Source organism: Parasteatoda tepidariorum, chromosome 6 (assembly GCF_043381705.1).
Source record: "Parasteatoda tepidariorum isolate YZ-2023 chromosome 6, CAS_Ptep_4.0, whole genome shotgun sequence".
Lineage (NCBI taxonomy): Eukaryota > Metazoa > Arthropoda > Arachnida > Araneae > Theridiidae > Parasteatoda > Parasteatoda tepidariorum.
In genome coordinates this window covers 31,082,469-31,104,529 of record NC_092209.1, presented here as the reverse complement: position 1 = coordinate 31,104,529, position 22,061 = coordinate 31,082,469, and the positions used below count along the sequence as shown (strand labels likewise).

General features: G+C 31.8%; 1 long non-coding RNA gene across 1 annotated transcript in view; it reads right to left on the bottom strand.

Annotated features, from left to right (window-relative positions):
- Positions 1-723: 723 nt before the first annotated feature.
- LOC139425897 (uncharacterized) overlaps positions 724-22,061 on the bottom strand; it is a 36,123-nt gene continuing 14,785 nt past the window's right edge. The window contains exon 2 of the long non-coding RNA XR_011636985.1: positions 724-901. This is a non-coding gene — a long non-coding RNA (uncharacterized lncRNA). The remainder of the gene's footprint in view (positions 902-22,061) is intronic.

Here is a 22,061-nt window from a genome sequence, read left to right as displayed (position 1 = left end):
CGATTGTCCACATTTATAGAAATAGCTAGAATACAATTTTATGCTCTTTTTATTTACTTATTAATATTTTACAGAGAGGTCAGGTTTTCATGAAAAATTGGGGATCTCTAATATATCATCTAATATTCATTTTTTCATGGATCCAAGTTATTTAATAAACTGTTGTCAGTATTATCATGATCTTTTGCAGTGACTTTCTCTCATGTCTGAAGATGAGCATTAAGTCTTCTAAGCTTAAATTTCTAAATAGTTTTGTAGTAATTAAAGTGCAGAGTTTTATTTTTAATTCAAGTTATTATTTTTACCACTTTATCGATATACCGTCTCACTATAGGAATAGGTGAAATGAGCGAGCCGAAGAAATATCTGAAAAGAACTGTGAAAGCAGTTTCAGGGACCAGCGAGTTAATAACAAGCTGGGTGTGGAGCTCCTTAATGGCTGTTGAAAATTATTGCTTGCACGAAATTATCTTTATTTTATTTATTTATTTGTATTTTTAACTTTAAGCTGGTAGCTTCCCTATATTAAAAAAAAGTAGTTGGGAAACTTCACTAAAATTTTTTGCAATAAAGCAACGTTCGAAAAATAGAGAGAGAGCAATATATTGTAAGTATACTGCAAATGAGAAGAGCAAAATTTATAAATGTAATTACATAGACAAACTTGTATTTGAAATATGTATTATTTTTGTTCTATTCATTTTCACGGATAAAATAAAGAAATGAGTTCAAACAATTTTATTGCATATAATAAAATACAATACTATAATACTGTACATTTAAAAAACGTTTTTCTCACTCAAAAATAAAAATAACAAAGGTAAGGAAAAATAGTGTAAAAGATAAAAGAAAGGCCTATCAATTTCGTTTCACAAGCACACTGGTTTCGCTGCTTTCCAACCTAAAAAATAAAAATAAAAAAGAATAATTATTGTCATAGGATATTTTAGTGCAATAAATGTCGGTACTTTGGTTTAGAAATTTAAAATTATTATAATATAAATAAATCAAAGAAATAAACAAATATAAATATTTTTTTTTTAATCGTAAAAACACTTCACGGCGTTTTTTCTTCTTCTTCTTATTTTTTTTAACTAGCATATTATGAAATAATACAAATATATTGCTTGTCTTTCAAATCTTGAAAAAGAAATATACCACTGTTATCAAACACCCGTTTAAAAACTAAAAAATGTAAAACTTGCACTGGCAAAATGAAATTGTTAAAAAAAATTTAAAAAAAGCAGAAGAGACACTTGGATTTAGTCATTGAGTTAATGATACGCTTGAGTGCTTTCAGAAAATTTATACTGAGGAGGAAGAAAAAAAAATTTTCAAAATTACCAGAATATGGTACAATATTTTCGTTATCTATTTTTTTTAAAAACTAAAAATGCCATTACAATTACCACACAGTACTGTAATTTTACCAGAATTATTTTTTCCTTGTAGATCATTGAATCTTAACCTTTTACGAAATTTTCAACTGCATTTTTTATATAAAAAAAAAGAATACTGATGAAGTGTGGGGTGTTCTGTAATCACCGCTCTGAATACACAGTCTAAAAATCCTTGTTAAAAAGGAAGTAAATCATATACACATAAATTGTCTCAAATTAATATTTAAGATTGTGAAATAAAAACGCTGTTGAAATCTTAAAAATTAGTGAAAAATACTGGACTGAAAACAACAAAATCTGGCTTTTTGCATGAAAAATAAAGTAGTTGTATGACAATTTACATAAACACTTCAATTTTTTATCAAGCAATCAAAGGGGCTTTAGTGTTTTCACTCTCGTTTCCTCAACAGTGATTTGAAAGATTTTGCGGTTATGAAATTAGCGAAAATATACTTCGGTATTTTTTAATTATGAAACGAAGAAACAAAGTCTAATAGTTATTAAAAAAAACTATCGACATTACATTTGTTAAAAATATAAAATCAAAAAGAAAAAAAAGTAGTGTGTAAAAAAAAATGTTTTCATTTATATTCAAAAATTTGTCAACAATTGATTCTGTTAATGAAAGAAATTTCTATGATGAATAACTATTTCTCTTAGATCTAAATAAGTGCAAATTCGAGAAATTACTGTTCGGAAATGAGTCGTGTAAGGAAGATTTTACCTTTAATGCAGAAAAAAAGCACAGGTGGTTGATGTTGTAGTTCATAATTATAAATTATTAAAATGCTAGATATATTTTTCTTCCTTATTTTGACCTTAATAATTACAAAAAATATATTTAATAAAAATCCTACGTCAAAAGATTAAGTATGAAAATCTAAAAAAAATTGGCCGAAGAATAGTTTTTTTTTTTTTTTTTTTTTTTTTTTGAGAAACTACTAAATTTAAAAACTCATATTTACGCATGAAAAGTCATTTTCTTAACTGCTATTACTCTGAGTTTTTTGTCATAAATACCCTATTATAAAGAACAAAAATTTACTAATTTAAAAAAAGAGATGAAGCACTACATTATACACAGTATTTCACAAGAATTGAGACAAAGTCAATATTTTCTAACCAACACTTTCTTGTTAACCTATAATAAAAAATAATAAAAAAAACATTCACTTCTAGAAGCCATTTCGTTAAAAATTTAAAGAGAGGGACAATTTCTTTTGGAAAGGCAATAAAACAATTTTAAAGGAAGATGTGGAGCAACTATTGAGCAGACGTAAGTCGATAGTTGAACAAGACCATCTCGCGGTATCTCAAATACAAAACGGGAAATTGCGTGATAACAGAAAACCCAGATAGAAAGGACAAAAACGGGTAACCTTATGCAACGGCGATCGTCTTTATCCGCCCACTCGACCACTCCCACTGCCACGCCCACGTCTTGACAACTGTTGCCATAGTAACGGGCCAAGACATCAATGAAAAGCCGCATTCTTTTAATTCGGGACGCCATTTTTGATTGCTCTTTTCCCTAGAGAAGAACTTCTTTTTTTATTTCAGGCTTCGAAAGGATTGCTAGCAGCTAATTCTGACTTTAGTTCAGTACGTTTTAGTTTTTTCATTTTTTTTCTCCCTTTACCAACCATGAATTACTTGGGATTTAGGAAAGTAAAGCATTTTGGAGCTAGTGCAATTAATTTCAATTAAAAATAATTATTTAAAAAAAAAAAACGTTTAAAAGAACAACAATGAAGCCTTGAAGCTTTCATAAAATTGTTGAATCAATTAATTGGTAATTTTAAACTTTTTCAACTCTCTGCACCTCGAAAAGGACATTTTTGTCACCATTACCACCCGTAAAATATGTACCGGACTAAAAGTTACAATTTTTACATCTTAATGTTTAGTTACCCATTAATTTAAAAGCTACCAAGTAAGATATGATAAGTGTGTTAATTTTGAGTTATGCCTTCTATGCCGTTGAAAGACCTCGAGTGCAAAGGTTTAATGTACTATTAAAAATGTGAATTGAATTACATAAGAAAATTCAGTTCTAGAAATTTCTCCTTTTCGTGTAGAATCTTGCTCGAATAATCAATTGAGCCAATGAATTGAAAGAATTAAAAAAAAATCTGTTTTGAGAGATTTTGTACTCTTATGTAGCATCCTACTCTCGCACGTACGTAAGTTCTGTGAATACCCAATTGAGCATATGGATTTGAATTACGTAAAAAAATTCAGTTTAATGGAGATATTTAGTACGCTCTCTTGGCATCTTGGTACGCGCATGTACGTAAGTTCTATAAACATTTAATACAAGGTATGGATTTAATTACTTTAAAAAAAAATCAGTTTTGAGAGATTTTGCATCCTGCGCACTCACGCGCGTAAGTTCCATTGAACATATGGATATAATTGAGTAAAAAAATAATTAATAGAGATAATACGTACTCTCACGTAGCATCTTGTACGCGCATGTACGTAAGTTCTGTGAATATTTAATAGAAGTTATGAATTTAATTACTTTTAAAAAGATGTTTTGAGAGATTTTTCAATCTTACGTAGCATCCTGCACACTCACGTATGTTAATTTCTAAGAATACCCAATTGAGCACATGGATTTGAATTACGTAAAAAATTTCAGTTAATAGGGATATTTCGTACTCTCACGCACCATCCTGCACTCTCACGTACGTAAATTCTGTGCTGCAATGTTACTCAAATCAACCAAATTTCTATGCATTCAGTACGGAAGCGAGCAGAATGCTTAAAATGCAAAATCTCTCTATTATTTATTGACCTAACCTAGCATAAATTTCAATGGAACTGTAAAATAGACAACAAAAGAATATTTGTGAGTGCTAATGCTCTTGTTCCAGTCTTCAGACTGACATGGGCTTTGTAATAATTATGAAGTTTGTATTAAATATTGTGAAGTCTATGTATTAGATAACGTAATCTGATAACCTAATTTTGCTGTTCTTAAAAATTAGATTTTGTGGATAACTGTTGTGAAATTAATTTAAGCTGCATGTTTAGAACGGTATTAGAACTTTGATTAAGGGGTTGAGAGGTTGGAATCATTGAAACTTCATTAAAATTAATTAATCAAAATCTATTAGGGTCACTCTTAACTCTATATTTTTTTTACTCTATATTCTCCATTTATTTGCCCACAATTTGATTCATATTGTGAAGGAAAACAAAGTCAGTATAAAGATTGTTGTCTCCTATTAATCGCCCTTAATACCTATTTTTACAATCTTCGTCAAAAATGAAGTCAAAGCAAATAAACACATTAGATGTTCTAAATTAATGTTAAAGCTAGAAATTAAAAACAAATATCGAAATCTATCTAGAAACTCCTGAGAAAGGAATGTAATCGAAGGAAATCGAAAAGCAGTTATAAGAAATGAACCTCAAGCGTTTATCAGGCAATTAAACTGGTTTTGTTGTCTTTCCCTTCCGGTTTCTTTGTGATTCGATACGATGATTCGATCTATCGAGATGTCCTTGTGACATTTCGATAGATTTTTTTTTTTTGGTTCCTTTTTTCCTGCCTTATATATTTGACCTCCCCATATACATATTTTTTAATAATGATATCAAAATATAAGCAAATGTTCACGAATGTAAAAAAAAATAAATAAATAAAATAAACGAAACTAAAAAGTTTACTTCAAACGAAGATTTTTTTCTGTCCTCTTTATAAGAATGAATCTGTGCGGAATCTATTCATTCCGATTCATTCATATTTTCTGTCCCATTTGTAAGATTCAAATGAATCAGTGCGGCAACTATTCATTCCGATTGATTCTTTTTTCCAGTCCCATTTAAAAGATTTAAAAGAATCAGTGCGGTATCTATTCATTCCGATTGATTCAAATCAAACTAACGACGTAACTAAACTTGCGAGCTTGCTTCTGATTAAATCTAATTTTCATTTATAAAAATAATAGTTAACGAAAGTTGTAAGAATTGAAATAATAAATTAAAATAAAAAAAATCAGATATAAAAAACTCACAATCTGTTAAAGTTACAATGCATATATTTTTTTATTTTTTTACAGCACGCAATGAGAAAAAGAAGTATGGTCAAAGCTTATTGAATAGGGTAAAGTTTACCGTGTTCCTGGGTGTACGGGAACACCAAAAAGGTCGGTAACTTTTTGTTCCTAAGCGCTTTGGTAATGATTTTGGTAAAATTAACGATAAAATATGGTTTTTTAATATGTGATTCAATTTGATAAATGTAGTAAAATTTGGTAATTTTATCATGATAACTTTGATCATAATAGAGCATGACACAAAAATTATTTATTCAGTTAAATTTACTTTTCAGTTTTGTATTTTTTTAAATGTGAGGTAATAAGAACAATAATTTTGAAAGTATAAATTTTCGGTAAACCGTCACCATATGAAAGAAAAAAATTACCAAATGAATAGTTTAAATACCGTATATTTTAGTTTTATCAATCAAAATTATTTTTATTCCTCTTATTATTTTTTTAACTGAAGTATTATTACCATACAGTGAGATAATTTTGCCAGAATTTTTTCTTCGTTTTTTCAATGAAATGAAAGCTTAAATTCTTTTAATTACGCATTTATATTCTAATCAATATTTTTTTACTTCATAAAGTATTTTTGGAAACAAGCTCTAAAGCATAAATAAAGCTATTCAATACGTCACATTCTTTATAAAACAAAATTTCTTTTCGTAAGGGATATTTTTAAAGTAAATAATAATTTTGAATTATTTACGATGTTCTCAATGTAAAATACTATGAAAATCCTCTATATTTTTAACTATATATTTATATCATAATACGCTTCCAGGAAAAATAAAGTATTTTTTTGAAACAAACTCTGAACAACAGGTAAAATTTTACGATGCGTCTTTTCGTAAAATGATAAAAGATTATATTTTTAAATTACTTAACTATAATTTATTAATTTACCGCGTGTTTAAACAAAATAAAACATGCATATCATCAATACTTTGCTATCATCAATACAACTACTGTCTTAACAGCGACTTCTGTATTATGAAAAAAATAATAAATATTCTTGAAACGAAGATCTTTTATTTTTAAACTACTTAACTATAGTTTGTTAATTTACAACGCGTTTAATCAAAATAAACATGAATATCGTCAATACTTTGCAAATCTGCTGTTTTAATAATCATTCATATTTTATGAAATAAAAAAATAAATATTTTGAAACTAACTTTACTCCAGAAATAAACTTTTATTATGCGTCCTATTTTTTTTTTAAATATCTTATTAAAAAATGTTTTAAAACATTTTAAAACATTATAACTGTCAGAAAAATATCTCTACTATTTTTTTCCCAATGTAGGTCATCAGAAAAAAATAAACTTTATAAAATAAGAAGCAAAATCTACAACACAAAATATTTTACGATGCATTATCTCTTTTTAATATCTTTTTTATAAAAGCACAAAAGATTGGACTGGTAAAATCAATATAAGCCAGAAATCAAGGTCATCATAACTGTTAAATGAAATGGACCGCTCTGTTTTTTTCAAAAAAGAAAAACAAAGTGCATGGTACATTAGTCGACGATGTAAATAGCCATAAAATCTAACATCCGATGTAAGGCACACGAATAATCAACTTTATTGGCCTATAAAATCTCGACTATCTCGTTTTATTCCTGACATAAACGTAACTGCAACTGAAGAGTGCTCACCACTTAGAAGAGAAAATAAATAAAACGAACTAGATCTTTAAAAACTTCTCATTGCTTTGCTGATCCTCAAGTTGTTGTTACTTTTAAATCGTTATACTTCAACGATCATAGTTTTCTTTTATTTATAAACGAAAAGACATCGTTAAAAACTAAAATCGCTTTTACTAGAAATAAAAATTTGATAAAAAGCGATTATCTCATAAAAGTAGAGATTTGCTCTTATTTTAAAGTCGCTTGTAAGATATACCTCAAAGCCATACTGAACTTTTAGAGAATGTTTAATGCTTCTAAAAAATTTGCTTTTACTTAAATGCTTTAGATTTATTAGTTTCAAAAATATATTACATGTTTAACTAAAAACTCTTATGTAGTTTAAGGAATGGATTTTATTTTATTTTATAACCTACGTTGAACAGCCCAACTTATTTTGAATTTATGACTACCAATGTTCAACTTCATTGTCCTGTAATTTGAACGAAACCCAGAAGACAAGGGTGCTTCTGTATCAAGCATTGGGTCAAACTAGCCTTCATGGAGGCCTTTTTTGATGGAACTAACCCGTGTTTTATATGTCCGTCTTTGAACAGCCGACCCAATTTTGGGTTTACGACTACTAATGTTCAACTCCATAGCCTTGTAATTTTGAACCCAATCCAGAAGACCAGGAAGCTCCTGGATCACTACCCCTAGAGGTATTGATTTGTTATGGGAACATGGAGGACTTTGCGACTCGACAGATTTAACGTGCATCAGTCACCATTTACAACACGGCTGGCTGGGATCGAACCCACGAACTCTTGGACATGGGCCCAGTGCCCGTATTTTATTTTATTTTATAACTGTCGTTGAACAGCCGACCCAATTTCATGGGTTTACGACTACTTACGTTCAACTCCGTAGCCTTGTAATTTTGAACCAATCCAGAAGACAAGGAAACTCCTGGATCAGTACCCCCAGAGGTATTGATTTGTTGTGGGAACATGGAGGACTTTGAGACTCGACAGATTTAACGTGCATCAGTCACCATTTACTACACGGGGAGTCTTCGGCCGGCGAGGATCGAACCCACGACCTCTTGGATATGGGCCCAGCGCCCTACCGACCAGGCTATCCCGGCCCTAGTGCCCGTATTTGTGTTACATGGAGATAGCAAACCAAGATAGCCTCTCACTGTTAGCCTGGCGGCAAGGGGATTCTAACTTATGATTACAACTATCGCTGAGAATATTTTAGGTCAGCACTGCAGTCGGTAACAGCCGGAAGCAGAACTCGTATCAACCAGCCACCGTTGGGAATCAAATCTGGGTCACCTAACTGGGTTGCGAGCGCTGTATTTCGTGATCATCCGCGCTTCTCATTGAATGGATTAGGGTACTCAATGATATCTTTCTTCAGTTATAATTTTTTTAGTATTTATTATATCCTAGTAAATAAATGAAATTTTAATTTCGAAGCTTATAAAGAAACATCTTCATATTTTAACAGCTTAAGTTCAGTGCATTCAGTGCATTTGTAAGATCATTTCAGTGCATTTGTAATAGCAAAAAATTTGTAAGACGAGCGTCTTGGTTTCGAAACATCAGAAAACTGTTTGCAAAAGTCAGTATTTATCAATATATTAAAAAATTACGTTAAGAGTTTCTGCTAAACTTTATGATTTAAGATTATTTAATATTTGCCCGGTAAATAATTTCTGAAAAAATACCGAAAAGAAAAACATGAAATTCTTTTAAATTGCGTTAGTTCTCATTTAAACGCAGAAAAATAATAACGCGTAAAACAGAGTTATGATATTTAGATGATATACAGAGTTTTTAGATATTTAAATCTAGTTGCCCGTGCAGAATAGTGAGTATAGTGTGGCTTTCAAGAGAACTCCCCCAGATATCCGTCTCGCGTCGTGGCGGGTACTATGGTTACGAGGAAAGAACACTTCGAATAAGGGTGTGGGGTGAATAGCTTTGTCTTAATCTCGGCGTAGGTCGTCGTGAGTAAACCAATCAACGCCTTCTTTTGTCCATTTCATCCCCATTAGAAATGTGCTCTCGCTTGTTACCATAGTAGCAGACAGTCCCAGACTTTTAGTCTGGAGGAGTTCTCCTCAAAGCCGCACTATAGAGTCTTCCCTCGAGGTTAAATTCCCCATGCTCAAAGCTGGGTATCTGAACAGATTGCCCTCTCTCCGATCACATTTAAGCGATATGAATTCCAAAAACTAAATTCTGCTTCCTTTACACTATTCAGAATTCCAAAATTGTTCAGTCCCGACTTAAAATATCCTAAATGAAAGAATATCCCGAATGGATCATGAATTAGAATCCCCTCGCTGTCGGATTAACCGTGAGAGGTTTTCAGAGTTGGCCAAAGTGAATAGAGGTTCATTATTATAAAATTGTTTTGTACAATTAACAGAATTATTCAAATCTTATGAGACTAAAAGTAAAAACATGCACGCATATTATAACTGTTTATTAGAGTAGTTCGTGAAATCAATCCGCCATTTATCAATCAGGAAAAAAGGTTTGAAAATTACTTAGTATTAAATGGGTTGTGACGAGTTAGTCAATTAAGTCCGAAAAGAATTACATTTCATGCAGGCAAACCGCCATCTTGAACGCATTATTATTATCAATTTCTTGAAATTGCACAAATATTTGCCTTTAAACTCCTAATAATAGCCCGAAGTAATTTGTTATTCCTTTAAAACGTGTCCTATTATCATTTCACACAAGAATTTAGTTAAATAGGTTAAATAGACACTAATTATTTGCCAAATTTACGGAGCTCCAAAAAAACACAATATTTTTACCAATGATCGGCTGATTGGAGTAAACTTTTTCTATGATTGGTGTTAACTACTCTTGGAAGTGCGTAAGAGCATCGATTCGGTATTAACTTAAGGTAATCATTCACACAATTTTTAACAGTTTTTCAACACCAAATTCGGATAGATATTAGACCACGCATTTTTGCAGTATTGGTATTATGGTGCAACGTAGGCAAATCAATATAAGAGCTATTCAATTAAAAATCAAATCATACTATTACAAATTATTTTTGGAACAGTTATAAACAAGCTATATAGGATATTCTATTCCAGTTAAAATAAATTTGGTTACATTCAACACCTTATTAGAATTTGCAACAGTTTCAAAATATCGGTCTGAATTTACCGGTATTATGATGTAACCAAGTGCTTCTCAATTAAAAATCAAATTGTTCTATGACAAATTATTTTTGGAAAAGTTGAGTACAGCTCTCTTATACCGGCCATGTATGATATTCTATTTTAGTTAAAATGGATATTCGGCTCCGTTTAGCACCTTATTAGAGTTTGCAGCATTTATAAAATATCCGGCTGAACTTACCAGTATTATGATTTAAAACCGATATTATGACGAATCAAATAGAGTGCAACTCAATTAAGAATCAAATCGCACTATGACAAATTAGTTTCGGAAAAGTTGAAAACAGACACATTTGCATCAAAAACCATTCTATTCTCAAAGCCATTTCTAGTTAAATTACAAAAAACAATCATTTGCAAGTTGCATTTTTTTCTTCGTGGTACACTCCCAAAATCTCCAACATCCAAAGAGTGAATATAGAAAATGCCATTATAAAAGCTTCATTTTTATACTTTAATGGCCAAATTACCCATAATTCCTTATCTAACTGCTGTCACGAATCAATCTTGGCGTTATATGCAACACTTTTGAGCCGATTACCGAATTGCTTCGCTGTGAAATTGTAGACACTTTTACATAAATGTCGAATATCATATTATGCAATATATAATCAGCTACTCAGATTGAATGAAAGCTAGATAAAATATAATAAAAATATAATAAATTCTGGGCGTGCCTTAACCATCAATAAGTCCACACCCGTACTGACATGTCCCAACCCCTCTCGGGTTTTAATATCGGCTTTCAGTTGCTCTTTTAACAAGGCGCCCAGTTAGTGCACTGTAATATCATGTTATTACTGTGCAAGTTCATCCAAGACAACAGTCATTAAGATTGTTGTAATTGAATACAGGCGCGTTAACAGTTCTCAAACATAGTGGGTTTGTTTTATTTGAAAGATTGGAAAGGCTTCCGTTTTTATTGTTGAGGTTTCTTAGCAATAGGTTATCATCATGTTTATAGAACGATTTGATAAAATGCGACGCTTTTGGGGTTTTATTTAATTTTTTTCTTCTTCCAAATTTGATCGGATAATTTCGAAATTATCTTCATTAATCAAATGATGGAAAGTTTTTTAAAAAAAAAATGCTTTCGGTAATTGGAAGTTTCTCCATTAATGATTCCGAGTTGCATTCCGTAACCTTTTACACACTTGATATTTTATTATTATTTTTTTTTTATTATTATTTTTTTTTTTTTTGCGAAAAGAAATTCATTAGCTATTTTGAATTTCAATCTTTAAGCAGTTATGAATTTTCGACAAAAAGTATTAAAATCAGTTGAATATTACTAAATATAAAATTAATATTGCATGCATCTTAAAATTAAAGATACTTAAAATTATATAACCGTCGTGGGACAGGATGTCCAAGAGGTCGGGAGTTCGATCCCCACCTGCCGTAGAATCCCCGTGCAGTAAATGGTCACTGATGCCCGTTAAATCTGTCGGGGTCACTAAATTAAGTTTCCATAACAAATCAATACCTCTGGGGGTACTAAATTGGAGATTTATCGTTCTCTAGCTCAGGTTAAAATTACGATCTGTGGATGAAGGAATGGGTATGAGAATGGGTCGCCCCATAAACTGGCTGTGACGTGTCTGTGGTTGAACTTGTATTCTTGGCCATAGATGGCGCTACTAAAAACGAAAGGCGCTCCCTCTGTCTTAAATTCGCTTGATTTAACAAAGCAGGCCTGCTGGCATTGGCAAGTGGCATTAGAAGCAACAGCATATAACCGTCGTTGAACAGCCGACCCAATTTTTGAACTTAGGACAGCCTTGTAATGTTGAATCCAATTCGGAAGACAAGAGAACCTCCGGATCAAGTATTGGGAAAAATATGCCTTCTTGGAGGACTTTTTTATGGAACTAACCAGCATAGAGAAGAAAACTCACGGTTAGCCTGACGGCAAAGGGACTCTACCACAGGATCCGTCTACTAGTGAGGATATTTTACGTCAGTATTGTGGTAACGGCTGCGTGCGAAATTCATATCGACCAGCCATCGCCGGGTTCCGAACCCGGCTCACCTCATTGGGAAACTAGGGTTCTAATTCCTGGAGCCACCAAGGCTCGCATAAAATTATATTAAAAATAATGATTTTCATCAAATTACGATTATTGCTAACATCCTAACAACCTCAAACTGATATCATATATGAAATAAATTGAAGTTAGTTTCAATTGCAACTTGAATAAAATGATAGCAAGCACTTTGTCTAACATTTTTGTTATCATACAAGCAGTTTCTCTAAATTTTTTTATCATTATATTAACTTGATTTCTTTTGTGAATTATATTATGATAATACACTCATGCACACTGTAAAATAATATTAAAACAATATATTCATATAAAAAATGCAATAAAAACAACAATAATAATAAAATTTCACAAGATGCGCTTTAAAATTAGAGAAAACACTATAAAACATTGATTTTTATGATATTAGTAAATTTCTAATTATGCCGTAAGTATTACACTACACTTATGTTACTTAAGTATTAATATACGCTATGGAAATCCTCTATGTTACTTTATAAAGTGGCGATAAAACCGACTGGCCTATATGGTGGGCTGGGAGTTGGCCTCGTATTATGAAGATTCCGGGTCCGAATATCGCTTGAGTGTAAGTTACTTTGACGAAATTTTTACTCTAAACATGCATCAGGAAACGGTTTCGTCAAAAATGAAGAAGTTCCATGAAATTGGCTTATCCATTTTTTATAGTGTAGAAGAACACTTATGTTATATGGTATTTTATAACTAAACTTAGTTACATTTGTGATACATATTATACTCAATCTGAATTTTTTTATGGCTAACAATCTAAGAAAAAACTGTAGAAATGTCCAATTTCCATCGAAATCCTATTCACTGTCTGGTATTCTAAAAAGTTACCAATTTTCATTTAACGTAAACTTATCCCGCCCTCAAAACCAATTTATAAAACGGCATTCTCCTTTCCAAGGGTTAAATTTCTGACCTTCGGGCAATTATTAGTATAAGAAAGATATCTAAATGAGAAACGGTTGGACATAGTCGGGCATTTTTTTCACGATATTCTATTCAAATGCATCCCATCTAACTTCCACACCCACACCCAACCGAAATAATGGAATCACAACTAGCCTCATCAGTCGCCAAACCAACAAAAGGCCAGATCTAGACTATTGTTGGCGAGAAGGGGTTTTAGGGATGATTTATCGAACAGATCCTATGATTGACCCACACAGCTCAGGCTTTGCCTTGATAGCCATAATTAGTGTCACGGGACCAGTGAACGGTGGTCAGCAATCGTCGATCGTTAGAATCTACCATCATCAATAACTGTCCATTAGTTGGCAACTATTTGACTTTTATACAGAATACGGTCGCGTTACATCAAGCGAAGGAATTTTTAAGAACTGGCTAGATTAAAGAAAGCGCTTCTTCTATACGCTCCTTTAATAAAATAATTTTAAAAATATTTTTATAAAAGTCTTTTTTGAGATTGAGATTTTGATATCAAACGGGAATGAGAATGATTATCATGATGAGAACGAAAATTCTATAACGACTGTTTGGAATTTTTAGCGTTCAAAGAGGTGATTGAACTACATGTTATTCGTAAAAGAAGGAAAAAAATCGTGACAATATTTTAAACTTGTACATAGATTTAGCGTCATGTTTCTCCTAGCACATAATATCCGTTTTTTTAATATTTTTTTTTATAAAAAACCATGATTCATAGTTTCTGATATATATAGTACGGAAAAAAAAAAGAACTTTTGATTTAATGTTCGGAGTTGTACGTTCTAAGATTCTGGGGATAACCTCAAATATGAATTAATTTGAGCAGACGATATTTTAATTTACGAAGATATTACGACGATATTACGACGATTACGACGATATTTTAATTTACACAATAACGTATTTTCTCTGAATAAATATGCCCTTTTTTTTCCAAAGGATCCGAATTTTTGATCCCATTTATGTGAGAGGAAACCGCAACCTGGAAAACTTGATCCCAAAGGTTTATTCAAGAAAGAGATCCAAAGTTAGGAACCCTTAAAGTTAATTTTACTTTCTGCGTATTTCGCCATATCTCGAGAATTTTTTAAGCGAACTGAAAAATTTTGCATACAAATATAAAATGTTTTTATTTAAAGATAATGCCATGCAAAAAATAATTTTTAATAACCAGTAATTATCTATATTATATAAAACGCTAATACGTACGTATGTATGTATGTATCAATAAAACCGATGATATTTCTTTTCTCGCGTTGGCAGCAGTTTTCATTTTTAATTGATTGGATTCGGCGCGCAAGAGCACGTAGTGAGCAACCAGATAACAATAACCAGAGTGAGCATTATCAGGTTGTTCAATTCAGATTCATGCACTAAAAACATGACAATATTTAATTTAAACTCAATTAGGAATTAATTAATTAATTGAAGTGAGAATGCTTTAAAAGGCCGCTGTTGAATTGATATTTTTCTACTGGGAGCTACCTAAACGTCTAAAAAACGTTTAAGTGTTTGTATTGAATGCATTGAATTTTTTTATATTTCGCGTTTATTTATGCATTGAATTTTCACGCTTTAAAATGCAGAATATTAGTGAAGCAATATTTGATAATTTATTTTGCTAATATGTTTCTTATTTAGCTAATGTTTTGATTTTTTCACCATGTACAATCTAAATAGCTAATATACTTTTTTAAAAGCCAATAAGAACATTGGTAGAATTCTTCTACATAAGTACAATGCTATGTCTTGATAATATATTATGTCTTTGATGATAATATATTATGTCTTTGTGCTAGAACATTGTGTTCATTGGCGAGCGAGCGCAGCGAGCCATGGTTCACGGCGTGAACCACATAGGATTGCGTAGCAATTCTCGGGTGGTGGCGAGCGTTAGCGAGCAGGGGGCGGAGCCTCCTAGTTTGTTAATATTTCATTTAATAATAATTGAAAAAAAAAAACGTTGAATAGCAACTGTATAATTTCTTAGATCATTTTAAAGAATGTAATTTTGTATGGAAAAATACAAATTTGAACGAAATTGGTTGAATAATTCTCGAAAAAACGAATTTTACGAAGTCAAATATTTAACATTCGATTTCTCAGGGACTATTCTACCAATTTTGCATAAATTTTGGATTTTGCCATTTAAAATCATTAAATTCTTTAATATTATGTAAAACTTATTTATCCAGCAATGGAAAAATTTTCCTAAATTATTAAATAAAATTATAAAAAATAATAAATAGTTATTAAAAAGTATTTTTTGCATGGAATTATTTTTGGTTAAGCGAATTTTTAAATTTTGTGCGAAAGTTTTTCAATTTGCCAAAGAAGTTCTCGAGCTATGTCGAAACGAAAGTAAAATTAACATTAAGGGGTGCAAACTTTGGATTGCTCTTCTAGCTAAACCATTAGAACCATATCTTTTAAATTGCAGGTACCTTCCAATATTTTGAGGGTCGAAAATCCGAATTCGACAAAGGGAAGAAAATAAATTTTTTTTTCAGAGAAAGTGAGTCTTTGTGTCTGATTTTATAACTTAAAATATCGTGTGCACAGAATAATTAGCATATTTGAGGTCACCCCCTTAGAACGTGAAAATATGATTTTTTGTTGAAAAGTTATTCAAGGTGCTTTTTTTTTCCTTTTTTTTGTGTGTACGTGATGATATGTTCAGAAGTGTCTTCGCTACATTTAATATTATATATGTTATCTTCAATGTATGAGATCCGGAATTCTGTAAAAATACAATTGTTTGGAATGCCTAAGAATTAATCTGCAAAAGAAAAGAAATGGTTAAAATTTTACTCATTGCAGAGGCATAACTAATGCCTTGACATCCATCGAATGACTAATGAAAAACTTATGGCATTTTATGCATCACCTCGTGGCAAAGTATGAAATAATCCTCATATTCCATGCTTCGTCTAAAATTGCCCGGTATTCTAGCCATTCCATATAAAATGCCAAAATACGCCAAATACGCTTAATTTTGACACATTTCCTTAGAAATTATGAAATGGTTTGAATGAAGAAATGAAGAAATATTTTCATTCATAATTCATTCACTTTTAGATATTATCGGCAAAACAAAACGAGAGCAACGGTAATATAAACTTTCAAGAAATAGCGGCGCCAAAAATAAATCATGGTAAAGTACAAATCGAGATTAGCTTTTGGCCACAGGTATCGCAGCAGGTAAAAGTATGAAATTTCCAATAGCGGTATATTTGACAATCACACTTAAAAGTATACCGCAATATGATTAACGTTAGAAAAACCTCAAAAACCTTCAAAGAGTCAAAAGCCAAGCCGAAAACTAACAAGTAATGCACGCCAGCTTTTAGAAGAAAAAAAAAAAAGGGTAGAAAAAACCGAACCCTTTCCACCCCTGCAATTTACCCACTTTCGAACAAAAAGAGGCAAAAAAGCAAAAAAACGTTGTCTCACTTTCCCTTTCTTCAATCCCTCAAGGCTAACAGGCACCAAATACAATAAGGGGGAGTTGATATGGTCAAGAAAATCAAAAGGAGGTTACGTGCCCAAGATGGCCCACCCATAGAGTGATACAACAAAGCAGGTCAGTCCTGAAAAGTCATTTGACATTTGTACCATCCATCCTAAAAGTTGAACATTTAATGCATTGTGCAAAATTTTCATTCCTGTTAAATGAGGAGGGGGGCCATTTGTTGGTGTCCAAACGCTGTTGACAACCATTCTCACAGATTGCTGTTGGAATCCATGTTCGTCAACTCCTACTATTCATTGTGGTCAATGTGATTAGGGCCACCCGGATAAAAGGCCTTGAAAGCTATGTGATGCATTTGCTGTTCATGCTTGAAAATCTCTTCGGAAACTTGGTGGGAAAAGTTTATCCGAATGTGGAAGAGCATCTTATAGTGGGGTATTTAACAAAAGAGATTATAGAAGATTCTGAGTTCATTAACATGCAGCAGGTATTGATTTACACACTGTCAGAAAAATCGGCTCGATACTGAACCATAACACGGTACAGATTTCCTGCAACCTAATAGTGGTATTAAATTAAAACTTAGACCTATTAAAGTTCTACCATATTATCATGTAATCAAATTTAAAAAGTACGATCATATGGTTCAACTCATTACCACACTTAGGTTGCTACAGATGGGAACGAATTTATAGTTCAACGCGATCCAAAATTTCTAACAGTGTAAACTTACTATTGCTATTTCCAGAGGCCTTAAAACTAATGACGATTTTTAAATTCGATTGTAGACATAGAAATTTACTAATTCCAGAACCCCCTCCCCATCACTCGTTTTAAACTCCACTATTGACGCACACTATTACTATTTCCAGAGGCCCTTAAGCCAATCACTCTTTTAAAACTCCACTGTAAATAGATACTATTACTGTATTCAGAGACCCTAAAACCAGAGATACCAACTACTCCTGACTCGACAAAATAAACGGCAGAGAACTAAAAACTAAAATTTTCAGTTTTTCGGTTAATTTTGCCAGTTTTTTAAAAGGCTCAACACGGTTTGAGTGTAACAAAGTGGAGTGTCACATAAGCCATTTAATTATTTAGAAGCATTGGTGAGTAAAAACACTAACCCATTAAATCAAATTCACTAAACCAAAAATAATGCATCGAAAGACTACCAATCGGAAATATTTATCCGCTGTCCGGAGCAAGTTGACATTTCAGTAAAACCAAATATATATATATATATATNTATACTTATATATATATATATATATTGACATTTTTGCCTCTCTCTATTTATTTTCTATTGTCTTCAATTTGTCTACATTCGTATTGTTGTCCAATCATCCTACGTCAAGTACTTTTTGCTCTTCCTCTTTTTCTAATGCCCTAAGGGTTCTAATCGAAAACTTGTTTTCCTTTAAATTTTTGAAGTTTACGTAGAACATGACCGATCCATTTCTACTTAGTTTTCTAATTTCCAGATCAATCGGTTTCGGTTTTGCTTTTCTAAAGATTTCTGCATTACAAACTTTATGGAACCACTTTGATACGCAAGATTCTTCTTAAACAATTGCTAATAAATACTTGAAGTTTTTACTTGTTATTTTTATTGCAGAGCCCAGATCCATATTGTAGGGCAGATTTAACATTGGTTTTCAAAATTCTAATTTTTGTTGAATTCGTTATTTTTTCTGTTTTTCTAGAATATATTGAGAAAAGCGTAATTGCTTTGTTTAATCTATTTAGTATATCTTCATTAGTTCTTTCTTTCTTGTTAATTATACTTCCAAGATACGTAAAATTGTTTACTAGTTTATTATTTTCTAAGAATATGTCATTTAATTGTTTAGGATTGATTTTCAAAATTTTAGTTATGTTCTGGTTGATAATGAACCCCATTTTTTACGTTTAAAATGTTTGCATTTGTTTGATGTCTTGAAGGGTGTTGGTCAGTAAACATAAGTCGTCTGCAAAATCAAAACGATATTCAGCAAGATTTCATCTTATACCCCTTTCATTCTTTGCTAACCTCTTCACAATCCAATCAATAGCAATTAGAAAGATAGTTGGAGAATGTATACAACCCTGTCTAACACTGGAATCAACCTTGTAAGATTCTGATTGTTGTCTGGCATGGATAACTCGTATATTGTAATTTTTATACGTATTTCTGATAATGTTTACAAGACATTCGGGAATTCCATTGTACTTCAACAGCTTCCAGAATTTTTTTCTGTGTAAACTGTCGAAGGCCTTTACAAAATCTATGAAATTTAAGTTGATTGCCACTCAATAGATTGTTCTACAATAATCCATAATGTAGCGATGTGGTTGATACATGGTCTATTAGCTCTGAAATCTGCTTGCTCTGGTCGCAGGATTTTGTCATTTGCATTTTTCATTCTTTCCAACACTATTCTGGAGAAAATTTTGCTACATACATTTGACAAAGTGATTCCTCTCCAGTTGTCGCAAATCGCAGAATCACCATTTTTTGGAAGTTTTATCAGAAGGCCTTTACCCTTGTCATCAGGCCACTCTTGGCTCTTCATGATTTTATTCAAAGGTCAGTTAAAGCTTTGATTGCAGTTTTTGAACTATCCATGAAAATTTCACCAGGTAAGTTATCGCTACCAGCAGCTTTCCCACATTTAAGCAAGTCAATTACTTACTGCACCTCAAGCTGAGTTATTGTACCTGCGTCTATGTCTAATTGTCTGGGTGCTTCTTCTGGAATATCTTCCAAAGCAGCAGGATTTGGTCTGTTTAAGGTTTCCTTAAAATGATCAACCCACCATTTGGTATGGCCTTCTTTTGATGCAAGTTCTAAACCTTGTTTGTTCTAAATTGGCCTCTCATTTGCTCGTTGGTATATTACACTCTGCACTATTTTTAGTGTTATAATTGATTGCAATCGATGCAAAAACTCAGTGTTAAAGTGCTTTTATTTGAGGACAGAATGGCCAGCATTGGGCTCTGTACCGTGGAGTTGAACCATGATTTCAAACTTATACTTTAAGTGACTAAAATTTTTTATTTTTAATTTGTTAGTGATCTAAAAATATAAAACGTAGGTATGGGTGTTTAATGATTGCTTTTGGATTGCAATTCAATTTACATATAATTATCGAGGACAAAAAATATTATGTGAAGCGTTGTTAAGTGTCCCCACCGTAACATCTTCCTGCTTTGAAAAAAAAAGCATGTTCAATCTACCATAATATATGGTATAATTTACCGTATTCTTTTTAGGCTCTATGGGAGCACCAAACAGCTCAGTAATTTTTACCGAAGGGCTTTGGTAATGACTTTTGTAAAATTAAAAAAAAAATACATATGGTTTCATAATATGTGACAAAATTAGGCTGATGCGGAAAAACTTGGAAATTTCATCGTGATTCTTTAGAGCATGGTAAAAAACCATTTAATCGATTAAATAGAGCGTTCAGTTTTGTATTTTATACTAAATGTGTAGTAATAAGAACGATAATTTTGAAAACCAGAATTTCCGGTAAATCGTTACCATATGAATGGAAAAATTTTCAAATGAATTGTTTAAATGCCGTATACTTTGGTTTTTGTTACCAGAATTAAGGTTTTCTTAACCAGAAATGTCTTTACCATACAGTACTGTTATGACATTTCCAGTAAAGAAAACCTTAATTCTGGTTTTTTCCCCCTATAATTAGAATAATTAATAAAAGAGAGAGAATTCAATTTTATCCATCAAAAGTCAATATTTTGTAAACAATATTTAAAAATAATGCTTGCTTTTAATCAATGGTTATACGCATAAGATTAATTACTTGATAGCATTGTCTCTTTTATTTACAGAGTAACTATCGTCAAAAAAAGGGGGGAGGGAATGACTAAGGGATAAAAACCACATTTCAAACTGAAAAGAAGACGTTCAATATAATTATATATAGAATAGTTATGATAAACAATCCTTCAGATAATTGAAATAATTATTATTTTTTTTTAGTTTGTCACTGGTCAAAATTGATTTACCTCAAATCTATCAGACATTATTTCTAAATTTAAATGCAAAATAATCATCAGTTATACTGGACCTACAAGAAGTTTAAGCAATTACATAATGCTTGAACAATAATAAAATTAATTATGTGGAAGATCGTAATTATTATTCAATTGAAAATAGTATTACATCCGAATTCTAAAGACGAGATCAATCTAAAAGACAAACAATCTAAATATTTTTGAGATTATTAAATACAGGTATGCGTAGATAACAAAAACAAGCAAATCAACATTCCATTATTATTCTGCGCGTGATTGGTAATTGCTCAAAAATTATAGAAATGTTTTAAAATTACGTTCTATTCAAAGATAATTATGTGAAGCAAACAATGAGTAAATGCTACTTCAACGCGCTTTATTTTTTTTCTTCAAAAGAACACTTTTTCTTTAGAAAGAATTTTAAATAAAAAGGTATTTTAAATACTCCCTGCAGAAAAAATAAATGACGTGACAAAAACAAAATAAATAAATATTCTGGAATATAGCAATTCTAAAGGTGACGGGCCATCAGAATTTCTAATAGTGCCACTCGCCAGTCTTTCTTTGGTTCGACATCGACCTCAGCAACAAAAGGCCGAAAATTAACAAAATAAAGACAAGAACAGTGATTGCCACTATTTTGCACCTTCGATGCAGAGTTGAGTTGTTGGAAAGAGAGGTGGAAAGAAACCCAGTTCGTTGACAGCTTTCAAGTTGAGTTTCTCCCTACTCCATGGAACCATCATCTTCTGCTTACACATCGGCGTCGATGTTGATGATGATGTGTTCTAGGCCGACGCCTAGGCCCCGCGCCTATAGGCGCCACCTTGACCTCTATAACTGTCTGTAAGTGCCCGGTCTTCCATCGCGCAGTCCATTTTATTTTGTGTATTTTTATGAAACCCGGAACTTAGTGAAAAAAATCCATATTGGAGAGTCAAAAATTGCAAATAGCTATTGAAAGTCACGGTGATTTTGCTTTAATGATTTGTCTGGAGTGGTGTTGATGACCGGAGTTTAGTTGTTTTTGCACTTCGTAATGGAGTTTTATTATTTTTTTCTGATTATAAAGTCCCGAACGATTCTAAAATTTGTAGCAGCTCTGCCTCTTCTCTAAGTATTTGTATCTCTCCAAAATATTAAACGATTTTAAAATTTGCTGCATCCTTCTTTCTATCTCTGAGACATCAAACGACTTTAAAATTTGCCGCATCCCTATTTCTCTCTGAAATATCAAACGA